The 27,973-nt window shown below is 45.5% G+C and overlaps 1 protein-coding gene across 12 annotated transcripts in view; it reads left to right on the forward strand.

Moving 5' to 3' along the window:
- The first annotated feature begins 10,855 nt into the window (after positions 1–10,855).
- Positions 10,856–27,973, forward strand: part of LOC123760984 (zinc finger protein 271-like) — a 65,994-nt gene continuing 48,876 nt past the window's right edge. For 4 of the 12 annotated variants that reach the window (XM_069339481.1, XM_069339480.1, XM_069339479.1 and 1 more), the window contains exon 1: positions 10,856–11,037. The gene's annotated coding sequence lies outside the window, so the exon portion shown is untranslated. Of the gene's footprint in view, positions 11,134–27,973 lie in introns of all 12 variants that reach the window. The other 8 variants (XM_069339486.1, XM_069339483.1, XM_069339485.1 and 5 more) reach the window with 4 other exon arrangements.

Genomic DNA, 27,973 nt, shown 5'->3' on the forward strand with positions numbered 1-27,973 from the left:
TTGTTGCAAGGTTTCAATGGCAGTTCTCGAATCTGTATGTATGATAACATGTTGCCGGTGTTCAGCAAGAGCATGTTCCAAAGCCTTTTGAATGGCTAGCATCTCTGTTTGTAAAGTCGAACACCCATTTGAGTCTCCAACTATTTATAGATTTTCCTGCTTTAACTGCAGTTCCGGTTTCTTGTCCCTGCTGGTCTACTGACCCATCTGTGACGTATGCGTGGTGGGACATGTGGTGGGAGCGTGAGAGTAGACGTGGTGGGACATGTAGTGGGAGCGTGAGAGTAGTCGTGGTGGGATATGTGGTGGGAGCGTGAGAGTAGTCGTGGTGGGACATGTGGAGGGAGCGTGAGAGGAGACATGGTGGGACATGTGGTGGGAGCGTGAGAGGAGACGTAGTGGGACATGTGGTGGGAGCGTGCTAACAGGAACAGAACAAGCTGGTACACTGAGGTGTTATGCGCTGACGTTCCCACAGGGCTGGTGGTGGTGCTATTGCTTGCTGGAGCAGGGAGAAGGAGGAGCGAGCACCCGTCACTGCCAGGAAGTCATATGACAGCTCTACAATTGAGAACTATACGTGCCCGGACAGCGTACAACATCCGCCACACACTGTGATATAGTAGTTGCCAGGGGCCAGATTCACGAAGCAGTTACGCAAGCACTTACGAACCTGAACATCTTTTCACAAACTTTGGCGGCTCTGTTTACAATTATTAAACAGTTAATGAGCTCCGAAGCACCAGGAGGCTGTTTATAAAAATAACAACAGTTGATTCTGAAGTTGTAATGCTTGTAAACTGTTTAATATATGTAACCAAAGCCGTCAAAGATTGAGGAAAGATGTACACGTTCGTAAGTACTTGCGTAACTGCTTCGTGAATCTGGCCCCAGACTCTTATATTGTGACTTACGACAGGCAAGGTCGACTCTCCCAACACAGAGCACGCCAATTATCAACTCTCTGAACAAGACTTACCACACACTCTTCAACAATTAATGATTGAATGCCTTGTTATCAATGATTTTATACCAAACGGAATGAGATACTTTGAGCTATGTGTATTTTCCTGAATTTACCTGAGGGCCACTAATACTCTATAGTGGCCTTGATGAGAACAGGAAGTCGGTGGCGGCTTGTCAAAGGTTTTCCCCATTTCTATCAGAGGACAAGTGATTTCATTCATTCACGGATATTGGAAGATATGCTATGCACAAAGTTTGCTGCTGCAGACTAATGGACTAGTCTCACGTCTCGTGATTTTCTCTGATTCCATTAATGATTAACCATCCTGTGAGATGGGGATATTAGATGAACCCGTAGATGAACGCCTGCTCTATGTTCTGTAATCCATCATATCTAAAAATACAGCAGCACACGGCTGTGCACAAAAACCTTGTTACTAAAGAAATATAAAAATTATCCTTATAGCTGTTCGCCCCACAGTCATTGGTAAGCTGGTTGTAAACCGATTGTTGGGTGGTGGTCCAGGGAAAACTAGAAGAGTAAGACTTAACCTTTATAACCTTTATAAGGTAACCTTTACCTTAACCACAACTAATTCCAAGATTAGTTGTGGGAAAGTTAAGTTCTAAAGGCCGCTAACGAGAGCCAGTAGAAAACCTGCTCCTAGAACCTTAACGACTACCAGAGGTTCCATATATTGGCGTGGTAATATCCAGGCCAGATTCACGAAGCAGTTACGCAAGAACTTACGAACCTGTCCATGTTTTCTGAATCTTTAACGGCTTTGTTTACAGTTATTAAACAGTTAATGAACTCCGAAACACCAGGAGGCTGTTTATAACAATAACAACAGTTGATTGGGAAGTTTTCATGCTTGTAAACTGTTTAATAAATGTAAATAAAGCCGTCAAAGATTGAGGAAAGATGTACACGTTCGGAAGTACTTGCATAACTGTTTCGTGAATTAGCGTCCAGTTCTAAACTAAAATTACCAGAGAGAGAGAGAGAGAGAGAGAGAGAGAGAGAGAGAGAGAGAGAGAGAGTGAGAGAGAGTGAGAGTGAGAGTGAGAGTGAGAGTGAGAGTGAGAGTGAGAGTGAGAGTGAGAGTGAGAGAGAGAGAGAGAGAGAGAGAGAGAGAGAGAGAGAGAGTGGTTGATTGTGATACACACCTGGTGTGGTTTGTTGTGGTACACACCTGGTGTGGTTGGTTGTGGTACACACCTGGTGTGGTTGGTTGTGGTACACACCTGGTGAGGTTGGTTGTGGTGCACACCTGGTGTGGTTGATTGTGGTACACACCTGGTGTGGTTGATTGTGGTGCACACCTGGTGTGGTTGATTGTGGTACACACCTGGTGTGGTTGATTGTGATACACACCTGGTGTGGTTGATTGTGGTACACACCTGGTGTGGTTAGTTGTGGTCCACACCTGGTGAGGTTGGTTATGGTACAGAAGACCTGCTCATGACGAACTTGGCAGGGTAACTTGTGTTTAGAGTAGCTGCTCAAGACGCACACCACATTGGTCAACACATGCCCGAGCAACGACGTTTAATCGACGTTTGCTTTATTGTTACATCAAAGTCACTTCTCCAGAGTCCCTCGATATAAAGCCAATACAACAATAATAATAGCGTGACGCATCCGATCCCTCGATCGTCGTCGCCCTTCAATCAACAACATAATAATAACAATAATAATAACAACAACAGCACTTCACACATAAAACTGACCGCATTCCTTTCATAGTTAACTGGTACACTCCTTAAAAAAAAATCCTTCAAAACCTGACAGAGAACGCGTACCATGGAAGAAACGAGCTCCGTTTTCTGTGGGAGTTTAGATGTGACTTGTTAAGAGAAATAAACCTCTTAAGCTTCCTACACCCATGTTGTCTTCCTGTGTATCTCCAGGTGGCCTGTTTTACGTCTTTTCTATCTATGTGGTATTTCTGTATACAAATGTTTATTCAGGTAAAAGTACAAATATACGTACAAGATGAGTTACAAACATTTATTTATTTATTTATTTATTTACAAGAAGATACATTGGGTTTATTAGAGCACAGAGACTTGAAGTTTTACATTCTTGTAAAGCCACTAGCACGCATAGCGTTTCCGCCAGATCCTTAATCTAACATATAATTTTAAGAATAAAATTTCTAGCAAAATTAAAAAAAAGTTAACATGTACATTGTAAGAAAGTATATAAATACATTGTGAGAAAGTATAAAAATGCACTGTAAGAAAGTATAAAAAAATACATAGTATAAGAAATTTGACAGAAAAAAAGCAGGTACATTAAAGTAAATTTAAAGGTTATCCCCATGTACATTTTAGCATAATTTGAGGATTATTGCAAGATATAATGTAGCAAACCATGTGTATAACATGATAACAGCAATGATTACAATGGTAAAGTTGTAAGACATCTGTCTTGAGATGATTTCGGGGCTTCAGTGTCCCTGCGGCCAGGCCTTCCTTCCCCCCAGGAAGCAGCCCGAGACAGCTGACTAACTCCCAGGTACCTATTTTACTGCTGGGTAACAGAGGGCATCAGAGTGAAAGAAACTCTGCCCATAGTTTCTCGCCGACGCCCGGGATAGAACCCGGGACCACAGGATCACGCGTCCAGTGTTCTGTCCACTCAGCCACCGGCTGAGGTATAGGTACACATTTTGGGGAATTAGGTAGCATTAGATACAGTGCGAGTTTCAAACACTAGGTAGGAAACTATGAAGATGAAATTAGGTACTTTTTGGTTTTATTTTTGAATAAAGCACAAGTTTGACAGGTTTTCAATTCGTTGAAAAGAATAGGCCAAGGAACTTTCCATCATTTTTATTGCTGATGTTAACATTGTCTATCTGAAGCTGAATTGCATTTGGTGATTTGCTTCCAAATAAGATGTAGTTATCTTCATCGATAACAAGTTGAATTTCCAGGGACACATTCTAAATATATATAAAAAAAAGTTTCTAAAACTGTTGGCATTCTTTCTAAGATCAGATATTATGTACCCCGCCATGCCCAGGTGACGCTCTATTATTCTCTCATCTATCCTTATCTCAACTATGATATTTGTGCTTGGGGCTCTACTACCCAAAATCTTTTACGTCCTCTAATTACTCAACACAAAGCTGCTATTAGAACAATATCCAACTCTGGTCCCAGACAGCACTCGGTACCCCTACTCAAATCTTTGAACATATTAGATATTAAGTCACTGCACATCCTCTCATGTGTAATCTATATATATTTAAAACTCTGAACTGTAATGTCAATCCTGACCTAGCGTCCTAGAAGGTTGTAACAGAACCCATAGGTACCACACCAGAAAGGAAGGGAACTACCAGGGAAAGCGCTAAGCCATTATGACTAAATAGCACTGGTAGGGGATAGGGATAAGGATTTGGGATGGGACGGGGGGAAGGAGTGGTGCCCAACCACTTGGACGGTCGGGGATTGAACGCCGTCCTGCAGGAAGCGAGACCGTCGCTCTACCGTCCTGCCCAAGTAGTTGGTCACCACACCAGAAACAAATACCTATTTGATATTCCAAGAGTACGACTTAATCAAACTAGAAATGCTCTACAAATCAAGGAACCCAGAATGTGGAATGACCTTCCCAATCATGTCAAATAAGTACTACCTAATAAACTCTATGTAGCCTACCTTACCCCTAAATGTCAACCCATGTCTTGCATTTTTAAACAATGCTGTTTGTTGACCAACTTGTATAATTGCTATTTTCTGCCATGTCCCCCCCCCTCCTTTTTTTATTTCTTTGTTCAACACAATTTATAATTTAAGGTCAATTACTATTAAGTTTTAGTCTAAGTGGTTTTTTCCACACTTTACCCGAAACGCTATGCGTATTAGTGGCTCTAGGTATTGTATATACGGGCTCTATCTAGCTACTATCTAGCTACTACTATCTACTATTTATACTACTACTATCTAGCAGCTAGCTACTGCGTCGGAACACGCGCGACCGGGGACAGGCGCTGGGCACACGCCGGGCACTGGGGACATCCCTAACTAAAACAGGGCGCTGCACACGCGGGCGTGGAGGGAACACGGGCAGGACTGTACCTTAGGATAATGGAGATGGGCCGGCTGCTCTGGAACGCCTATGGCTAACACTGAAAACTTCACTCAATCAGGAGCCCCGTGTGGGCCGCCCTTACAGGCGACAGGGGGTGGCGTGGAAGTTAGTTAGTTTTACCAATGTCACACATTTGCATCCAATGGTCTAGTACAATTTATCTGTCATTTCCAGCTAGAGTCGTTTTGAACATAGTTTAGCACAACTTTGGCAGTTAACCTGCGTGGAAGGGCTCCACTACACAAGGTTTCAAGATCACTAGAAGTTTCCCCTGATAGGCAAGCGAACACATGTTTGGAGGGTTCAGGGGTGGAAGGGGGAGTTTGGCAGTCATTGCTTACAAGTCCCCTCATACGCGTGAGCATCATCGAAATATCGCTGGTGGATTTTTTCTCATGTTGTAGTTGCTCTCGCAGCCGCTCCGTTTGCTGCTGTGACTGCTGCTGGTGTTCCTGCAACCGGTCACGAAGGGCAACCACTGCTTGAACAGTGGAGCTACCCAAGGGCGAGGTGGTAGGGAGGCTGAGGTTGCGATCTGTCTCATTTTGATCCAGTTCCTTATCCCCCACTTCCAGTTGACTGTGGGGTCCAGCTGTGGATGGTGGTCTCACAGTAGGTGACATTAACCCAGAACCAGGAAGTGGCCACTCTACATCAGGGGAAGGCCCACCACTGGCAGAAGATGCAGCACCTGGTTCTTGTGGGGGAGCTGGGATGATGGCACGAGTCTTCGGTCTGGTACCGGAAGGCTATGTCGAAGGCGAGTAGTCGACTGAGGTACCGGCATCGTAGTCCACGTGTAACGGATAGCGGCGGAGCGTTTTGTAGTGTATCTGGCGAGGAGGAGGCGAGCATGAGAGGTTGCCGAGTCGATTGATTGATTGATGAAGATTAAGCCACCCAAAAGGTGGCACGGGCATGAATAGCCCGTAAGTGGTGGCCCTTTTGAGCCATTACCAGTATCAAGAGCTGATACTGGAGATCTGTGGAGGTGCGACTGCACCCTGCGTGACGGGAGATGTCTCCTTTGTGAATGTGTTAAGATGAAGATGAAGCCACTCAAAAGGTGGCACGGGCATGAATAGCTCGTAAGTGGTGGCCCTTTTGAGCCATTACCAGTATCAAGAGCTGATACTGGAAATGTGTGGAGGCGCGACTGCACCCTGCGTGACGAGAGATGTCTCCCGGACCAAGTGGTGACCAGATGGACTTGCCGAGTCCGCGGGCGCGCTTTTAAGTACCACGCTCGATGCGCGCACGCGCTACTTAGTCGGTTAGTCACCAAATCATGGTAATACATTTTCTTCCTCACAGAACTTCACCGCTTTGTTGTGAAAGCAGTGACTATTTCTGCGGTTGGAAGAAAACGCTCACAGAGTGGGGGACTTATTTTATTTTATAATAACAATAATAATTAATTATTTAATAAATACAAATAATTAATTAACAATAATAGTCCTAATTAATGATTAAATAATTGATAATCCTTAAATGAAGAAGCATAATACCTCATTATAACGAATAAATAGATAATTAAAGTGGAATTAATTATGGTGACTAATAATGATTAGTGAATAACCATAAATTATTATACAGAAATAAAATTAATGGATAGCCGTTATAATGATAATGTATTAAATTGAAATTGAAATTAAAATTTGTTTTTGCGTCATTGTTTTTGAATGACGTAAAAGTTGGACAGCTTTTCAATTCAATAGGGAGTGAGTTCCATAGACTGGGTCCCTTTATTTGCATAGTGTTTACACAGATTAAGTTTGACTCTGGGGATATCAAAGAGATATTTATTTCTGGTGTGGTGATAATGGGTCCTATTACATCTGTCCAGGAAGAGTTTCAGAGCATTATTTGCATTTAAGAACAGGGTTTTGCAAATGTAGTTGACACAAGAGAATTTGTGGAGTGAGATTATGTTTAGCATGTTTAGGGAGTTAAACAAGGGGGGCTGAGTATTTATTTATTTATTTATTTATTTATTTATTTATTTATTTATATATATACAAGAAGGTACATTGGGTTTGTGAGAATACATTGGATAGGACAGTATTTACATTCTTGTAAAGCCACTAGTACGCGCAGCGTTTCGGGCAGGTCCTTAATCTAGCAGATAATTTTAAGTAGGTAATTTCTATCAGAATTGATAAATGATAAAGATACATTGCAAGAGAAAAATGAGATGAGAGAGCTTAGTAAGTATATTAAAGCACATTGTTATATTAAAGCTCTGATTGATTACATTGACAGCTTGATTAGTAATTTAAAACAAGATTAATAGACACCATACAGCAGATTGACAGCACATATAAGACAGCAATGATCACAATGGAAAAGATGTTCAGATTGGGTACATAAAGATTGGGAGACTGGGTAGCAAAAGGTACAGATAAACAAGATTTATAAACACCATACAAACAGATTGGCAGCACATATAAGAAGACAGCAATGATCACAATGGTAAAGATGTTCAAATTGGGAACATAAAGGTTGGGAGATTGAGTAGCAATAGATACAGTGCAATTTTAAGGCAAAAATTGAAAAACTATGAAGATGAAATTAGGTACTTTTTAGTATTGATTTTGAATGATGTAAAAGTTGGACAGCTTTTCAATTCAGTAGGGAGTGAGTTCCATAAACTGGGTCCCTTTATTTGCATAGAGTGTTTACACAGATTAAGTTTAACTCTGGGGATATCAAAGAGATATTTATTTCTGGTGTGGTGATAATGGGTCCTCTTACATCTGTCCAGGAAGAGTTTCAGACAAGGATTTGCATTTAAGAACAGGGTTTTGTAAATGTAGTTGACACAAGAGAATTTATGGAGTGAGATTATGTTTAGCAAGTTTAGGGAGTTAAACAAGGGAGCTGAGTGTTGTCTGAAAGCAGAATTTGATATTATTCTGATAGCAGATTTTTGCTGGGTGATGATGGACTTGAGGTGGTTTGCAGTGGTTGAACCCTATGCACAGATACCATAGTTGAGATAGGGATAGATTAGTGCATAATATAGAGAGATGAGAGCAGAGTTAGGTACATAATATCTGATTTTGGAGAGTATACCAACTGTTTTAGAGACTTTCTTAGTTATGTGTTGTATGTGGGTACTGAAGTTGAGTCTCTTGTCTAGGAATATGCCAAGAAACTTTCCATCATTTTTATTACTAATGTTTACATTGTCTATCTGAAGCTGAATTGCATTTGTAGATTTGCTTCCAAATAGGATGTAGTAATTGTGATGTGATGTTCTATTGTGAAAAGTGATGTTCTATTGTCTGAAAGCAGAATTTGTTATTATTCTGATAGCAGATTTTTGCTGGGTGATAATGGGCTTGAGGTGGTTTGCAGTGGTTGAACCCCATGCACAGATACCATAATTAAGATAGGGATAGATTAGTGCATAATATAGAGAGATGAGAGCAGAGTTAGGTACATAATATCTCCTTTTGGAGAGTATACCAACTGTTTTAGAGACTTTCTTAGTTATGTGTTGTATGTGGGTACTGAAGTTGAGTCTCTTGTCTAGGAATAGGCCGAGAAACTTTCCATCATTGAAAAGTGACTCCTTATCATCCTTAAATGCTCTCAACACTTTAAGACATAACTGTAACATGCTCGTGTCCAAAGCTAGACACAAATACAACAAAATTATTAAGGATGGTAACAGAGTCCAATTCATGTGGCCTCCATCTCATGTTGGCCTCCGAATGCATCATAGAGCTGATAAGTTAGCCAAAGAATCTGCCTTTAAAGGAGCCGTTGAGTGTAACCTTGGATTGTCAATGAGCAATCTGAGAGCAGCAGTACACCGAGAACTTCAACAAGATCTTGTAGATCTGAGGCAAAGTGAAATTGACACCAGTAATTCCATCTATCATCATACTATCATGCAAGAGGAGCCACACATCTATGGATCATCCAATAGAATCAGCAGACTTCTAGATGTTACTACTAAACATGTTACTCCCTAAACATGTTTTTTTTTTTTTTTTTTTACTGCTCGGCTTAGACTCGGTTACAAGTATCTCTGGGAATTCTCATTATCTGCCGATGTAGACCTGACCAAATGTAAACTGTGTCAACAAAATTATTCGCACACCCTCCGTCACTATGTGATGGAGTGCGAAAAGATACGTGAATTTAGAGACAATTCTATAACCAATGTTCCAGCGATGTGTAAATATTTCATTCAAAGTGATATGCTGCCAGAAGTCTTGGTCAAATATCACCAGTTTGCTAACTGTAGGAAGTAACTAAGTGACTGTAAGCTATCCACTGCTGCCCACTGGATGGGGGGCAGTGTGCAGGACAGTTTAGTTCATTTATTATGCACCCCATACCCATCTTGTGGGCGGTAGTGGAAAGGGTTACAGAGGCACATAATGGGCTCAGGGACTGAACCCCACAATTCATTTAGCTAAGCAAGTTACAATCTTGATGAGCTAGTTACAAAATTCAATATAAGTCATCACATCAACAATGGCCGGGTTCGAGATCGACCTCAAATACAGGTTCTAAATTAAGCAACTGACATATGTGGAGAGCTAGTGTCACAATTTATATGTTTGTCCTGCACACCGCCCCCCATCCAGTGGGAAGCGGTGGATAGGTTACAATCACTTAGTTACTACCTACAGTTAGCAAACTGGGGATATTTGGCTAAAATTTCTGGTAGCAGATCATTTTGAATGAAATATTGACACATCGCTGGAACATTGGTTATAGAATTGTCTCTAAATTCACGTATCTTTTCGCACTCCATCACATAGTGACGGAGGGTGTGCGAATAATTTTGTTGACACAGTTTACATTTGGTCAGGTCTACATCAAACATATAAATTTTGACACTAGCTCTCCACATATGTCAGTTGCTTAATTTAGAACCTGTACTTGAGGTCGATCTCGAACCCATTGTTGATGTGACGACTTATATTGAATTTTGTAACTAGCTCATCAAGATTGTAACTTGCTTAGCTAAATGAATTGTGGGGTTCAGTCCCTGAGCCTATTATGTGCCTCTGTAACCCTTTCCACTACCGCCCACAAGATGGGTATGGGGTGCATAATAAATGAACTAAACTAACTAACTATTAATCTTGTTTAAATTGCCAATCAAGCTGTCAATGTAATCAATCAGAGCTTTAATATACCAATGTGCTTTAATATACTTACTAATCTCTCTCATCTCATTTTTTTTTTCTTGCAATGTATTTGTTATCATTTTATTAATTCTGATAGAATTTACCTACTTAAAATTATCTGTTAGATTAAGGACCTGCCCGAAACGCTGCGCGTACTAGTGGCTTTACAAGAGTGTAATTACTGTACTATGCTATGCATTCTCACAAACTCAATGTACCTTGTGCAGGCGATGAGTCACAATAACGTGGCTGAAGTATGTTGACCAGACCACACACTAGAAATTGAAGGGACGACGACGTTTCGGTCCGTCCTGGACCATTCTCAAGTCGACCATTCTCAATGTACCTTCTTGTATATAAATAAATAAATAAATAAAAATAAATATCTCAAAAAAAAAATAATCGTCAACTTAGTGACGTCACGTTCCCTCCAGCATTCATACGCTCGTAGGTCGACAAGATGGCTCTACACTTCACATTCAATTCATAATTGAAATTCAAAGTTTACCATTCCACACCTTATGATGTATTAATAATCAATAAATATTTATCGCTATAATTTGTTTATATGCCTATACACTGTTTTTCATTCTGAAATATTAAATCAAAGCAAATATGAATGCTGAGTTTAACAATCACAACAAAGGGGGCTGGTTCTATGCCTTCTCCCTAAAGACTATAACGCTACTGATATCTACTGAGTCTAGTTGGTAACAGAAACTATCAAGTTTCAATACCACGTATGTGTAAGAAACTACCAGCCCAGTACCACGTAGATGTAAGAATCTACCAGCCCAGTACCACATAGATGTAAGAAACTACCAGCCCAGTACCACGTAGTTGTAATAATCTACCAGCCCAGTACCATGTAGATGTAAGAAACTACCAGCCCAGTACCATGTAGATGTAAGAAACTACCTTTTTTTTTTTTTTTTTTTTGAGATATATATACAAGAGTTGTTACATTCTTGTACAGCCACTAGTACACGTAGCGTTTCGGGCAAGTCCTTAATCCTATGGTCCCTGGAATACGATCCCCTGCCGCAAAGAATCGTATTAATATTCTTCACATTTTCTTTTACAATGTACCTATTAATATTCTTTAAATTTTGCTACAAATTATCTACTTAAAATTATCTTTTAGGATAATGACCTTCCCAAAATGCTATGCGTGTTAGTGGTTTTGCAAGAATGTAAAAACATCAATGCTATGTACTCTCATAAACTCACTTTTCTGTCTTGTATATACAGTATATAAATAAATAAAGTAAATAAATAAAAGGTATATATAAGAAACTACCAGACCAGTACCAGGTAGGTGTAATAAACAACCAGACTTCAGTAACAGGTAAGCATAAGAAGAAAAACTATATACATGAGTTTTTATATTCTTGTAAAGTCACTAGCACACACAGCGTTTCGAGCAGGTCCTTAATCTTAATTTTCCCGGGAATACAACCCGCCAAGTCATTTAACAACCAGGTACCCATTCACCGATCCATCTAATTACCCAAAGCTACCTAGCATTACATAAGTAAAGAAGAAATACAGTATATATTTACTATAATGTTGGTGCTGAATGTAGGACATGAAAAACAAATTCTGAAGTAATATAATTTTATAATGAAATTAAACAAAACAAAGTGGTAGGTGATGTCATAGGAAGTCAACAATCCAAGCGACAATATTGTGGAGTGACTTATCCAAAATATATTGTTGTCTGGAGGTTAGGTGAGGCTAGGCTAGGCTAGGCTAGGCTAGGCTAGCCATCGACCAGGGAAGGCAACAGACTACTACCTGGTTGAAAGTGCAATTTACGCCCTCAGATTATCAAAAGAACTCTCCCACAAAGAAAACAAATCAGCAAAACTTCGCTCAACTAATCCCTGCTCATTAGCGCCAACCACTCCTAGTGGGGGGGAAGGGGAGCTGGCCTGGTTCACCAGCTAGTTCCTTGACTGCTAACATGCAGAGTGTTCACTGTCACTTTGGCTCTATGTTCCTGTTTTCTTTGGTGTTTTCGCCCTTGTGGTGGTGTTATAAATGGCGGTGTGCATGTTGCCAGGAGTTTTCAAGTACAGTGGTACCTCAGCTTACGAATTTAATCCGTTCCCAGAGACAATTCGTAACTCGAAAATTCGTAAACCGAAGCGAATTTTCTCATAAGAAATAATGTAAATTTAATTAATCCGTTCCACACTCCCCAAAAAATTAACTTCAAAGTAAATTTTATACCTAATTCACCCAAATCTTCAGTACTAAAGTACAGTACAGGTATGTACAAGTTATTACTTACCTTTATTGTGACTCTTGTTGGTGTATGGAAGATGGTGAGGAGGAGAGGTGTAAGTGGTTGGGAGGGGATGTCCCCTTCCATTATAACACACTGAATAAACCCTTTTCTGGGGGAAGCCCCGTCGGCTCCCCGGAGCTTTACCAGGCTGATATGCTAATGTCAGACTTTGGCATCAGTCATGTGTATGGAGTTCTAGGGCCTACCGGGGACCACGGCCAGAACCTGGCCCCCCTCAGAGAGGCAAGGGGAGCAATGGCCTATAGAAACCCCCGTGTGGTTGGAAGCATTTTATGTCTGCCATCGACCGGGTCAAGCATTCAGAAAGGTAAGCATTCCAAAACAAACCCCTATTCTGGTGAAAATTGCTACCTAAAGCCGAACTAGTGGATAGAACTCCTCAACAGAAAACAAGCAAACTAGTATGACGTCATAAGTCACCGCCCCGCTGTCTGCGCAGCTCCCCCCTCCCCAGGAGGGGGAAGGGGGGAGCCCCAGACCTCCCACGCCGGCTATCCACCCATCAGTTCTTCGGCTGATGCTATAGGCACCGGTTATGTGCTCCAGCTCCAGTGGTTGTTTCAGCGCTGTACCTAGAGTGTGGTGTCTGTTTTCTAGGTGGTGCGTGAGCCGGGAGTGATTCTCCAGTACTTGGGCTGCATGCGCCTAGGGTTCCCTTCCCTAGGTGCCCTGTAAGTACTGCCCTTGGGGCTTGGGGCCACCTTCTACAAGTTCCTTGGGTCCTGCCCTTGCTAAGCCATTTACTGGTTGGTTTTCGGGCGCTCTTTGTGTGCTCGGGTGTTCTGTCTCCCTTGTTCGCCTTAGAGTAAGGGGCAGTTTTTGCACTGGTGGGGTGCAGGGTACTGTGCAGCTTGTCTTTACCAATCATGGCGGCCGGCTCTGTTCCGCTTGGGTACGCTGTCCTCTTGTGAGGTTTTCTTTTTCTTTTTGTTTATCTACCTGGTGGGGGGGTCTGCCTTCGTTCTTGCCCCTTGTGTCCCTTGTGTTCTGAGTATTTTCTGGTGGTACCCCCTGCTAGGTCCCCGTGAGTGTACACATCCCGGGGGTTCAGCTCTTAGAAAGTTGTTTGGTAGCTTTGGGTGCCGGTTAGCAGTACCCTGCCTGGGATTACCTGAGCGCGAGTCCTCTTATAGTAAACGCTCGGGACCCTGGGTAACCCCAAGGGGCGCACGGGTCCGATGGATGTGACCCCAGAGTCCCCCCTCGCTTCCAGCAAGTTTGAGGGTTGCTCTCACCCTTTGTCTCTGGGTGACTCTCTGTTTTGCCTCCGTCTGCTGCCTGTGGGGTCGGTGACACCTTCGACCCGGAGTCCTGCGAGTTTGGTTGTTCATTGTGGCTCGGTTACCCAGTTGTGCTGACTAAGCGGTTGCGGGCAGCAGGGGCGTTGCACTTGAGCCTTGGTGGTGGCAACGTTCTCGTGGTTTACTCCCCGGGAGCCCCGGGGCTGCCCTGTTTTGGTTCGTTTTGGGACTTGGGGGTGTTGGTTGCTTCGGTTCCATCCACGCCCCCTTGTCTTTCCCCTGCATCACCCTTCCTGCCTACATCCAGTTCTTTACCGTCTGTAGGTTCGGGGCGGGGTTTTTGATGGTGTTGAGACTCGGGCAGTCTCGGGGAATTCCCCTTCCGGGTAGTGACGGGGGCATTTGAGCCTGTTCCTCCAGCCGTATTGTATAAATCTGCCAGTGGGCTCCCTTCCTTAGTGTTTTCACGGCTGTCCCGGTTTTCTGGTATGGCCAGGGCTTTGGGGGAACGGCTCGGCCCCGGGGCCTGTCGTGTAGGTTCCCGGGCCTAGGGAGAGGCTGACTTAGGGGGCCATGGCCCCGTTGGACCCCGTGGTTTTTTTTTATCCCCCTCTAGGCGGGGCTTGTGGTTACGCGGAGTAGGGTCTTTCCTCCCCACTCGCCGTACATGCTGTTGGGCGTCGGCCCCTCCCCGGGCTCGGTTCCTTGGCCTTTCAGTCGGTTGGTTCCGTCCTGTGGGTGGATGTTTCCTCCCACCCTTTTTTGGGACGGTGTTTTCGTCATGTTTCCCCGTTCTTGGGGTTCTATGTGACTTCTGATCTCAGGTGCGCCTGCGCCTTTGTGTGCCTTCCGGACTAGTGTTGGCTTCTGTGTTCTCGAGGGTTCGGGAAGGTTTTTCGCTACTTCCTGCATTATTGGAACGTCTGTCGGCTCCTCGTCCTTGTCGCCGTTTTGGGCTACTTGTGGCCCTGTTGGGCTACTTGTGGCCCGGTTGGGCTACTTGTTGACTGGTTGGGCTACTTGTAGCCCTGTTGGGCTACTTGTTGCTTTGTTGGGCTACTTGTGGCCCGGTTGGGTTCCTTTTTCGCTCTGTCTTTGCTTTGTTGGCCAGTTTTATTGTTCCTGTTTCCTCTTTTGGCTACTTTTCTAGTGCAGTAGTCCTGGTTGGCGCCTTCCCGCAGAGAGGGTTGTGCGGTTCGGCCAGCGTGTCATGCGCATGCGCCGTGGAGTTTGTTTTGGTCTAGGCGGTGTTTCAGTGCTGGTGTTTTGCCCCCTTTTTGCTACAGTGCTTCGCCTCTTGCTCTTCTCCCTGGCTGCGGTATGTGCCCCTTCGCTCCAGGGGTGTCCTGGTTCCCAGTTGTGGGGAGGACGCCGCGGTTTTCCCTGTGTCATGGGTGTGGGCCACCTCCTTCGCCTCTCCCTGCTCTCCTGCGGGTCCGGCCGGGTCCGGCTCTGGCGTCTTCACCTTGCGGTGCTCCCAGGTTCTTCTGGGCACGGTTGAGTCGTGTCAAGTTCGTGCCACCGTTTGCCTGGTGAGTTTCTGCGGTCTGGCGTATTTTTGCCGGGCGCTGGATGTGGTGTTGTTTATATACCTGTCTTTATTTAGGTATATTTTTGTATGACTGAGACCGTTCACACACCAGTGACTATCCCTTTTTCAACCCTTCCTGGCCCCCTCATGTGCATGTCCAACCCATGCTAGAGTCATTCAGGGGACCCACCTTTTTTCATGTTGTGCGGTGTGGGGGTTGTAGGGTTGGTTCTGTACTCACCTGGTAAGGCTCCTGGCTGCGCTTGCAGGGTTTGAGATCTGACTCTTGGGTCCCGCCTATCTGGTAGAACTTGCGGGATAGTACCAGTGGAGTGCAGTGGTGCTAGTGGCACAATTGGGGATCACTGTATTACCATCAGAGGTCTGTGGTTGTTACACGACCTACTTGCGAGCATAAGCCTTCTTGCTGGTTCGTCCGCGGACTTCCGGGGGGCACTAGCCTGTTTTCGCGTAGAAGTTCCGGCCCATCCTGGTTGTGGGGGTATGTGGGCCTGCGGGCCACTCCACGCAGCTGCCTGGTGGGCCACCCTCTGGCCGGTCTAGCCTGACCTCGGGCCGGGCTTGGTGTAAATGAGCTCCCAGTACCCCATCCAGCAGGTATCGAGCGGGGTTTCTCCGCCGTTGGTCGCCTGGTGTGCGGGTTTCTGGGCCTGCTGGGTTTTTGTCGTGTCTCCGTTGGCCCTGTCTGGGGTCTGCCTGCTCCGTTCTCTGCCTTTGCAGAAGCGAGTTGCTATTTACATGTTGCATGTTGTGGTGGTGCCTGTTGCTGCTACTGCACGTGTGCATTGGTACCGTGTTTCACGGTGGCATGTCCTTGTTCCTGTGTCCGGTTGTGGTGTGGCACTTTGCTGCTGTTTTGTGCCTGGGGTTTGAGTATGGGGGTTTGCTTGTTGTTTTTCATGGTCTTCGGGTACCTGGTTTGGCCCTCTCATGTGCATGGGGGTTTTCTGTCCCTGCCTGATTGTCCACCCCTGGTTTTCCTGGGGTTTTTGTGCTTCTGCTCTTTCTTCCTGCCTCCTCTGCAGCAGGGGTGTTCTGCGTGTGTTCCTGGGCTTCTTGGGCGTTTTTCAGCCTGTGTCCTGTTGTGTGCTTCTTTGTCTCGGTCTATTGCAGTTGTTCGTACCCCTTGGTTCGGGTACTGTTCTGACGGCAACCCTTCCGCCTTCTTTGGTTTCCTAGCTTGCCCTGCTGGTTTTTTTTTTTTGGGGTCTTGCGATGTCTCGCGTTGGACCCGTCGTTTCTGAACTCCTGGCGGGCTTGCTTGCTTTGGGGAGTTTTTCTGTTCGGCAGACGTTCCATCTCCTTGTGCCGCCTGGGTTTTGGTGGTCGCGCCCGAGATCTTTCCACGGCTCCGCCTTTTCCTGGGCTCGGAGGGGCCTTGTCGGGGCTGCTTATGTTCTGCCTCGCGGTCTCGCCTCCGGTTGGTGGTCGGGTGGCTTCGTGGTAGGTGACCCACCTGCGTGCTTCTCTTGGCGGCAGTATAGGGTATTTTGACGGTCCTTCCTTTTCCTGTCCCTTCTTAGGTGGTAACTCTTGTTTGCTTGGTTTACTCTCGGGTTGGTTTTCTGGTGGGGGTTGGGGGCCGTCGTCTTGCCACATACTGTCGCCTCTTTTCGTGCGGCGCTGGCGGAGCCGCTTCGGCTTGCTTTCGGTCTTGGTGTTGCTTTTGCACCGTTAGTAAGCTGTCTCGTGCGTCGTTTCACCTCCGGCCTGTTCGTGCGCCGCTTGCACCATCCTGCTCTCTGGTCAGCGTGCTCTGTCTTCTCCTCTTTGGTAGTGCTCCTTCGGTTCAAGTGTGTTTTTTCGTCGTCTCTCTTTCCTTTTGGCATTTGCCTCTGGGGGTCGGGTCACTGAGTTTTCTTGCTCCTTCGGTTTTAGCGTTTTGGTTGTTCGGTGGCAGCAGTCTCCATCTTTTCTGGCGCGGGGTGGGGCTGCTGCATTCTGGAGGGGTCCAGGATTTGTTGGTGCTTCATTGGTCGGGCCGGGGGGGTGTCGTATTTTGTGTTCAGTGGCGGCCCTCCGCTGTTGTTTGCGTGCCACGGCGTTTGGGTCCGGAGCATGTTTTGCGTTGATCCGGTTCTGTTCTTCCCGGTTTGCGGGTGATGGTGTCCCGGGTTGTCAGCCATGTTCTTGCGGCTAAGCTGCCTGTGTTCTTCCCTCATGCCCATGGCGTTCGTGGCTTCACTGCTCTCGCTGCTGTCTGGGCGACGTGTCCTTGCGGTCTTTCGGGCATGGATTTTTGGTGTTCGTGCGGGGGTCTTGCTGCTCGTTGTTCTCGTGTTGTTCCCGGGACTTTTCGGGGCTGTGGGGCCTTGGGTTGGCATTTGCTGCCGGTTGTCTCGCTTCCGTGGGGGGTGCGTGGTGTCCGCCTCCCGGTTCCGTCCCTTTGACCTTCCTCTGTGGGTAGTTAGCTCCGGGGAGCCAACGGGGCTCCCCCCAGAAAACCAGCGTTGAATGTAATGAAACGCCATTTTCTAGCTGAGACCCGGAGGCTCCCCGGCAACCCTCCCTCCCTCCGGTCGGCGGTTTTTCGCGTGTTTTGACATCCAGCCTCAGAACTGATGGGTGGATAGCCGGCGTGGGAGGTCTGGGGCTCCCCCTTCCCCCTCCCAGGGAGGGGGGAGCTGCGCAGACAGCGGCGCGGTGACGTATGACGTCATACTAGTTTGCTTGTTTTCTGTTGAGGAGTTCTATCTACTAGTTCGGCTTTAGGTAGCAATTTTCACCAGAATAGAGGTTTGTTTTGGAATGCTTACCTTTCTGGATGCTTGACCCGGTCGATGGCAGACATAGAATGCTTCCAACCACACGGGGGTTTCTATAGGCCATTGCTCCCCTTGCCTCTCTGAGGGGGGCCAGGTTCTGGCCGTGGTCCCCGGTAGGCCCTAGAACTCCATACACATGACTGATGCCAAAGTCTGACATTAGCATATCAGCCTGGTAAAGCTCCGGGGAACCTCTGGGTCTCACCCAGAAAATGGCGTTTCATTACATTCAACGCTGTTTTTTTTTTTTTTTTTTTAGAAAATAGAGTAACCTACCTTACATTGAACAAACCTTTTTTGACATTTTTCTTTTTAAGTTCTTTCAATTTTTTTTTTTATCTTTTCATTTTTTTTTTTTTTTTTTTAGAAAATGGAGGAGCCTACCTGACATACACTGAACGAACCTTTCTTATTTTTTTTTCAAATTGTTCAATTTTTTTTTTATTTTTCTAAATATCAGGTAGTGATGACTTCTCTGGGCTCTGGGGTACACCCTCTGGCGGTACACTCTCTGGTATGTTTTGCCTGCAAACCACTAGGATTTGCTTGTGGCTCACTGCTTGCTTTTCTCACTATAAACCTGTCTAGTGACACTTGTTTTTCCCTATGCTGTAACACTTGTCTGAAGTGAAACATCACAGTCATTAAAAAGGGTAACACAATGGCCTACTACAGCTTGCTCTGGGTGAATTAATAATAACTTTTCAACATCCTCATGTGTTTGTGTTCTTTGTTTCGTGATTGTTGATATGCCTTTTGCCACTTTAGCACTCATAATGTCCTTTTTCTTACAGTGCATATCGTTGACATAGATTTGTTGTACTGCCTAGCTAGTGCAACAAATGATCTCTGGTTTTTCCTCTATGGTCATTCCCACATGTGTTTTCTTGGCTTGAACCTTACCGCTTGCTTTCTTGGGACCTATGGCGAGATATATAACAACAAATTTTATGTTCAAATAGCCAAAAATCCAAAGAAAAAAATTTCTTTACAAAGAATTCACGAGTGATAGTCACTAGCTGAGAGGCACTGGTAAATTGAGGCGCGATCGCCATACCACCATGTGCTAGGTCGGCCATACGCATATCAACAAAATTTGTTTCCAGAGGCAAAGTTCGTAACCTGATTCAAATTTTTCGAAGAAATCGGGCTCATAACCAAAAAGTTTGTAAAGAGGGGCATTCGTAAGAAGAGGTACCACTGTACTGGAACAGCATGTGTCTAGGGTCAGCTTCCCTAGGTGCTTCGTAAGTACTGCCCTTGTGTGGTCAGGGTTATCTTCCCCTGGAGCATTTGGGAATCACTCCCCTTTAGAGGAGTTCCTCTCTTGTGGTTGTCTTCGCCCTTGGGGTGCGTCAAGGGCTTTGGGCTTTCCATCTTGCCCTGGGGTGGGGAAATGTTTGTTGGCTGGTGGCGCACATTGGGGCTGGTGCATCCTGATTTTCAGCTTTCAAACGGCGGAATGATGCTTCTCTCTGCTTGTTTGCTGTTGTGGATTTTTGTTATTTTTTTTGCTTTCACATTTGCCAGTGTTTGCTTTCTCTTTTATTGACAGAGGGGGTTATGCTTTTCACCTGATTAGGATTCACCTTAGGTGTGGTGGTGCTCCTCTATTGCCCCTGAAGCTTTACTGCAGCTGCTTGCGGTTGTATTGTCTGTACTGACAGGGTTTACAGGCTTAGGTGGCCCCAGTGCTTGGGCTTCCTGTAGGGCTCATTCACCCTACAGATCCTGGAAAACCCCTGAAGGCTCGGTTGTACTAGGTTGACTCAGTTGTACTATGGTTACGTCTTCTGCCTCTCGCTTTGTTCGAATTTGCAGGTTGCTTGTCGCCCCTGCCTCAGGGTGATGATCATCTGTTCTGCCTCCTGCCTGTTGGGTTGGGGACACCTACGACCCGGAGTCTTGTGGGACTTGATCCCCGCTTGCGCTTCAATTTTCTCATCCCCCATCTGATATTCTATGGGATCAGGCAGCTGCTACATTGCATGGGTGTTTCTCTCTGATGTAACAAGCTAGGTTGGTCTCCCGCTTAGAAGCTACGGAGCTGCTCTGCTTGGGCTTTAGGAACTCGGATTTGTGGGCATTGGTTGCTTTGGGCTTGGTTCAGTCCACATCCCTTCTTTCTTTCCAGGTGGGCATGGTTCGTCCTTCTCTTCCCCTCCTCCACCCCCCGCTGCTGTCTCCCAAACATCAGGGGTGGGGTCTAGGTCAGGACTTGGCTCGGGTTGATACCTGGTTGATGGGGTTCTGGGAGTTCTTCTACTCCCCAAGCCCTGCCCAAGGTCAAGCTTGACTTGTGAGAGTTTGATCCACTAGGCTGTTGCTTCGAGTGATCCGCAGGCCCACATACCCACCACAGCCCGGTTGGTTTGGCACTCCTTGGAGGAAACAATCTAGTTTCCTCTTGAAGATGTCCACGGTTGTTCCGGCAATATTTGTTATGCTCGCTGGGTGGCATCGGGGACTGCCCCTTCCGATACTGGCCCGAAGGTAGTTGAGCCTCTCTTTCCCGCCAAAGCTTCTGAGTTGACCCAGCAGACTCCCTTCTTCGAAGCCTTTTCCCTAGACTCCGCCTTTCCTTCTGGGGTGGTGGGCATGGATGAGGGTTATGCCCCGGGGCCTGTAATGATGGTTTCCAGGTCTTGGGAGAGGGAGGGGGGGGGATGGCATGGCGATCGCTCCTCAGTTTACCAGTGCCTCACACCCAGTGACTATCCCACCTGAATTCTTCACCAGGATTTTCAGTGTTTTGTTGGATTTTTGGCCATTTGACTATAAAAGTTGTTATTATATATCTCACAATGGGTCCCAAGAAAGCCAGTGGTAAGGATCAATACAAGAAAGTGCATGTGAGGATGACAATAGAGGAAAAACAAGAGATCATTCGGAAACATGAAAATGGCAACCCGTTCTCACACTTTCATATATTCAATATTGACTTATTAAATACGTGCATATGTGACATACTAAACATACTAGTTTACCTTGAAAAGCTTCATAGAAAGCACCGACCTTACCTAACCTTCTTAGTATGTTAAGATAACCATCTTATTGCTTCGTAATTACAATTATTACTTAACCTATTATAGGTATAGGTTAAGTAATAATTGTAATTACGAAGCAATAAGATGCTTATCTTAACATACTAAGAAGGTTAGGTAAGGTCGGTGTTTTCTATGAAGCTTTTCAAGGTAAACTAGTATGTTTAGTATGTCACATATGCAATTATTTAATAAGTCAATATTGACTGTAAGAAAGTGCGAGAACGGGTTGAAAATGGTAAACGTGTTGTTGACCTTTGTAGGCAGTACAATAAAGCCACTTCAACGATATGCACTATACTTAGCAAGAAAAAGGGCATTATGAGTGCTAAAGTGGCAAATCACGAAACAAAGACCACAAATACCTGAGGAAGTGGAAAAGTTATTATTAATTTGGATACGCAACAAGGAGTTAGCGGGTGATAGTGTTTGAGGCCATCATTTGTGAGAAAGCCTGGGTATTGCATGAAGACCTTGTAAAGAAAACCCCTAGAACGAGTGCAGATATGATAGACTTTAAGGCAAGCAGGGGATGGTTTAAGAAATTTAGAAAAATTTAGAAAAAGAATGTGATGCCTCACTACAGAGACATCTTGCGAAGAAGGGAAAACAATGTTCCATGAACAGATTTGTTGTGCGAAAATCGAGCAGTGAGCCACAACCAGGACCTAGTGGTATGCAGGCAAAACGTGCCAAAGAATGCACCCCAGAGAGGTCCTCACTGCCTGATGTTATAATGGAAGGGGACTCCCCTTCCAAACAGTAACACCTCTCCTCCTCCCCCCTCCTTACCATCTTCCATATGCCTACAGCATTCATCAGCAAGGGTGAGTATTAACTTGAACATAGTTTTGTAGGTTTATTTAGATGAATTATGTATAAAATTTAGTTTGAAGTGAGGTTTTTGGGTAGTCGGGAACTGATTAATTCATTTCCCATTATTTCTTATGGGGAAATTAGCTTTGGATTATGAGTTTTCGGAATACGAACTGTCTCCAGGAACGAATTAAACTCTTAAACCGAGGTGCCCCTGTATATACGATGTGTACCATTCAGCAACTTATAACAAAATTGTATATATACAATTTGCGCTGTTAAAGGGTTAACCCTTAACCCTTTAACTGCGCAACGTGCCTGCAGGCCCAGGCTTCGGGTGCGCAACGCGCCTCCGGGTGTTTTTATTTTTCACGTTCCATTCAAAACACCCGCGGCTAAATGGGGTTCACATCAGCTTCTTTAGGGCTCTTGTAAAGAGACGCCATCTTTAAAAAAAAATCATGGTCCACATTGCCAGGTGTCAGAGGCTCAGTAGTGAGTGAGCAACCAAGGCTGGCGCTCGCGCATATATATATATATATATATAATATATATATATATATATATATATATATATATATATATATATATATATATATATATATATATATATATATATATAATATATATATATATATATATATATATATATATATATATATATATATATAATATATATATATATATACATACATACATACATACATACATACATACATACATACATACATACATACATACATACATACATACAGTGGAACCTCGATTAACGAGTGGCTCTATTAACGAGTTTTTCCAGTAACGAGCAAGCCACTTGCAGCAAATTTGTCTCTATTGACAAGCTCGCCTCTATTAACGAGCAAAACCACATGGTGTTTCCTAGCATCTCGCGGGTTCTCGCAAATTCTCGGACGCCTCCGACGCCAGTGTTGTTGTTGTATCGCACACGACAAGCATCCCTCTGGATTTATTTGAGCTTTTCTTTGGGATTTTAGTGGTTTTGCGACTACAATTTGTAACACATGATGTCTCCAAAGAAGCTGCTTGCTAAAGATAGTGTTGTCAAGAGGAAGAAAGACACAATTACTGTGGATTTGAAGAAGGAAATTATAGCAAAGCATGAGTGTGGTGTCTGTGTGACTGATCTCACAAGGGAGTATGGCAGGTCTCATCAACAATTTACACCATTAGTAAGGGAATGAGGAGGTAAGGGAGGATGCTACCTCTTCCACTGAATTCAGGGAAGTGTATGGAATGTTTGAAAAGGTGAACGCATTCTTGGAAAAGCTGCCCTGATAAAGCAGTGACAACCCGGTGTGTGAAAATGGTTAATTAATTTATCACTTTGTGATAACACTTTATGAAAGTGTTATCACTTTCGCAAGTATATGTTGCTTGAACATTACACACTTTTTTCTCTTGAATGCGCCCAAACACCGCACTCAAGCGTCATTTGAGCAAATATTTCTATAAAATCCAATTCTTATCCGATCGTCTTGGGGATTGTATACATGTTTGCCATGAAATTTCCGTTTTCTTTAATAACCACATTGCCTATTTGAGAAAACGGCATTGTATTGTAGCTTCGTGGTAAGACTATTATATTGTTGACACAACGAGTGTAATCGACGTAGTTTTTTATTTGGTGCTGGTCTAACGCATCCTTGTGTGACATTTGAAATGAAATTTGGGTGAAATTCCCAAGAAGAGAGAGTCCGCCTGACTCAGAGGTGGATTCTCCTTCCACACCATAACCCCTCTCCTCCTTCCCACCTCCCCATCGTCTCCTTCCAGCCAGCAACTACTCTTCATAAGGTAAAGTAAATATTAAAACACTACAACAAAATATTTATATTTACATGTGCAGTATTATATTTACATAAAAAAAAGTCATACAAGTATGGATGTTTTTGGGAGTGGAACGGATTAAATTTATTTCCTTTATTTTAAATGGGGAAATTTGTTTCTTAAGACGAGTTTTCCAGGTAACGAGCACGGTGCCAGAACAGATTAAACTCGTTAATAGAGGTTCCACTGTATATATATATAATCTGTTTTATTTAGCCATGATAGTATTATAGGAGAGCCTGAGTGTAATAATGACTGGGTACAAAGTTCAAATATCAGTGATTCAATGCTGTTCACGATGTTCACAGCGCTAGCCACAGCACCACAGCATTATTTCGTCCATCTAGGAATCTTCAAACGACTTTTTAGGTTCCTTTTCAAAATAAACTTGTGGTCAATTATTCATTTACAGGAATTAGTGACCAGGATTGTGGTTATAATTAGTGTTGTGCGTAGTATTGTGGAAGGAGGAATTTTGGTGAGGGAAGAAGGGAGAGAATTAAGGTAGCCTCAATGTGTGGCAGCCACTCTTGTTTTGCTCACCATACTAGCTTCGTGGTTCACCATGGGGAACACACATGTACATGGGTATATAGTGTGTGTGTATAGTGTAATAACAGCACCAGGAGTATGTTGAGAGGAGCTATTTTGGTGAGGGAGGTGATGTTGTAATCGTAGCGTCGTCTGCTGTGTGATTTGTCATGCAGTGTATGATGGCCACTGTACTGTTTGGACACAATACCGGCTTACTTGCATAGTTCTGGTAAATAAAACATGTAGATAGGTATATATAACATGTGTAAATAGTGTAATAAAAACAATAACAGTATGGTGGGAGGAGCAATGATGGCGAGTAAGATGTTGGAGTGAGGGAGACTGGCTGGGTGTGGCTGCTCACATTTGAGGTGTTCTGAGTGTGTTGATGGTGAATGTATAGAGTGTGTGACAGTGTATAGTCTGTAAATAGATTGTATATATACATAAATTAACATGATACATGGTAAATATGTGCAACATATGTGTACACAAGTGTCATGCACGTAACAGTGTCCTCGGACAGTACGAATGTTTTACTGCCATAATATAGTGTACGTATTCATTATACATAGGATTAGCACATAAAAACAAATAAAATGTATTTGGAACTGTGCGCAAAAAATGAACAAAAATATATTCGCGGCAACTCGCACACCCCGCCCCAGGCACCCTACTGGCCCCGGGAGCATACGTCACGGGCGAACGGGGAATGATGACGTCATGCCCCAACTTATGGACCCCATAGCAGCCAAAGTACATACAAGTTTAATTTTTGTTTTTACATACCCATACTGAGGGAAGGGTTTTTGACACTTTAAAACAACAAAAGAATTTTTTCAAGAGAATTTATTTCCTGCGCATTGGGGGGGTGTCATATTTAGAGGTGGCACAGTTAAAGGGTTAAACTGCGCATGGCATATATATACGCCTGGAGTAACATGTCCCACCGTGTGCATGGTGTATGTATTCGCCATAGGGTGCCAGGCATGATTCAAATGTCCCGCAGTGTAAAAGGGTCACCCATATCGTAGCCAGGGGTGGACGATTGTAAACAGACGGCATCTTGAAAAAAAATCTAGTGCAGGCCTCCTTTATCTCACAGGCCTTAGTTACTGACCAGACACCATGGCGAGCGCATCACAACCCAGCGTCCGACCTCGCTCAGCGCACTGCGTCGTACAGTCATTGACCGAAGACGAAATTACCAGTATTAATGAATTGTTCAATGACGTTGACCCCCTCCCCGCTCAGCTCGTTGTCGCCGTGTGGGGGCTTAGTGGGCGGCTGCCGGAGTGTGATGCTCCTTGGGACAGTCCTCTGTCCTTTTCTAGCCTTGTGCTCCTGCTGCCGTCCTCTCCAATTCTGCTGGGCATCTTTTCCTTTTCCTTCTGTTTCGTTTTTCTCCCCCCTCTTCTCCTATCTGCTTGCCGTTTCCTGCCGACCTTTTGCTCGTTCTGGTTCTTCCCTTGGACTTCTTCTATTTTGACGCCCGGGTGCTTGAGGAGGCATACTCATGCACCCGTAGAACTGCAGTACCCGACGTCGGAAGCGAGGGGAACCTTTTATTGTCAATCCCCACTTCGTCACTGAACCCGATCTCGACGGACTGTCGGTTTCTTAAGGTGGCGTTTGTGGGGCGTATACTCGCGACGCACCCCTAGGAGGCCCCGACAAGATCAGCGATAGCTTCTTGTTGGGTGTCCTGCCTCTAATTGTGGCTCCATGGTGGGTGTGGGGGCACATTCGTGAGTGAATTCTTCTTTCGTCAAGATGATTACCCCTGCTTCGGCTTCTTCTGGTTTACCTTCTCAGGCTCGTGGGGTGGGCGACCAAGCCCCCGAGTCGGTCCGTATTGGAAGACCGGGCTCTGTAGCCTCCGCTGCATTGGGCCCCGACCTTGCTCCTCCTTTGGCCTCTCTGACTCCTTCCTCTGGCTCCCCTCCCTCCTCTGTGGTTGGGTCGAGCCCCAAGCCCCCAGTGGTGACTACCTCGTCCCCTGGCGCGGCTCCTTCTCTAGTTGTAACTACTGCGCCTTTTAACCCCTCTCTCTCTGGGGGTTCTCACCGCCGTCCTCGTCACGGCCGCCCTCGCTCGATTCCTTCCAGTTCTGCTACCTATCAAGCCTTGTTTGGTCCCGCTTCATGGGCCAAATATTTTGATCTCCCTCTTGATTCTGCGCCTCCTGACGATTTCTCCCTCCATCGACATCTCATTGATTCCGTGGATGCCTCCATTACTTTCAACCCCACTCGTCTCGGTACACGTGTCGTTGCTGCTCCTTCTCAGGATGCTGCTTCCCGCTTGGCTGCCTTATCCTGCCTTGGCGAGACCCCCGTTCGGGTCTCGAAGAACGCTCAGTTGAATGCCAGTGTTGGCACTATTTTGCTCCCGCCCCATGTTGCGACCGGTGTTCGGGACCTGCGCGACTGCCACGACGATATTCGACATATCCTCGCTGCCCAGGGCCATTCTATTCTCCAGGTGGACACGTTTACTCGTCCCCCTCGTGGTAGTCGCCGTCAACCCCTCCGGGTTGTGAAGATTACCTTTGATGGTAGGACCCTTCCACCCTCTGTCATTCTTGCTGGTGCCAGGTGCTCTGTCCAGGAGTACATTCCTTCTCCTCGGCTCTGCAACAAGTGCTGGAGGTTTGGGCATGGTGCCCTCCGCTGCTCCGGGACTGTCTCTCTCTGTCCTTTGTGTGGTGGCGAAGGTCACTCTAAGTCGGAGTGCGCTTCTCCCCAGGCTCGTTGCCTCAACTGCGGTGAGGCCCATCCTACCTTCTCCCGTGCGTGTGTCCATTACAAGCTTGAGGCAGCCGTCCTCAACTTGAAGCACCGGGAGCGTTTATCTTTTCCTGAGGCGAGGCGCCAGGTTTGCCGGCTCCCGCCTTATGCTAATATCTCTTATGCTCGCGTGTTGCGCTCTTCCTCTCCTCGTCCTTCCCGCCTTCCTCAGACTCACAACCGTTTCCGGGCCTTGGACCCTGATGCGCCCACTGCCCCCTCCTCTGTCCCTTTGGGTTCTCTCCCGAAGGATCCTCCTCCTGGTCCTCTGTCTGGGGTTCCCCTTCCTTCTACCCGGTCTGTCGTGTCTTCTGTGTCTTCTTCCTCGTCCCCCTCCGATCCTCCTTCCCATCCTCTTCCTCCATCTATCGGCTCTCCCCACCGCCTGTCGGTGCGGGCGGATGTCCATCGCTCTCCTAACGGCCGTCGTGTGTGCTCTCGTTCGGCTTCTCCTGTTGAGACACTGGAATCCGTTGCCCGGTACGTGGTTGCTGGGACACCGGTCTCTTTAAGTCAGAAGCGTAAGCCTGGCTCCTCTCCTTCCTCTTCCCCGGCGGGTAAGAAGGCTTCGCTTTCTTCCTCAGCTCCTCCTTCTGGCTCTGTTGCTCCTTCCCCTCCCGTTTCAGTGCTTGCGCCCCCTGTTCCTGCTATGGAGGTTTCTTTGGCCCCTGCTTCCCTTTCGGTTGCTGCTCTTGCTGGGGTGTGCTCCCCTCTTTCTACTCCCCCTCTTCCTGCTGCTGTCCTTGACTGCTCCTCTCCGTTGTCTCCTCCTCCTCCGGACCCTGCCCGCCCACCTCTGATCTGTTCTCCCGTTTCCTTCCCTCCGTCTTTGCTCAGTTTACC

The sequence above is a fragment of the Procambarus clarkii genome, chromosome 41, assembly GCF_040958095.1.
Source record: "Procambarus clarkii isolate CNS0578487 chromosome 41, FALCON_Pclarkii_2.0, whole genome shotgun sequence".
In the NCBI taxonomy this organism is placed as follows: Eukaryota; Metazoa; Arthropoda; class Malacostraca; order Decapoda; family Cambaridae; genus Procambarus; species Procambarus clarkii.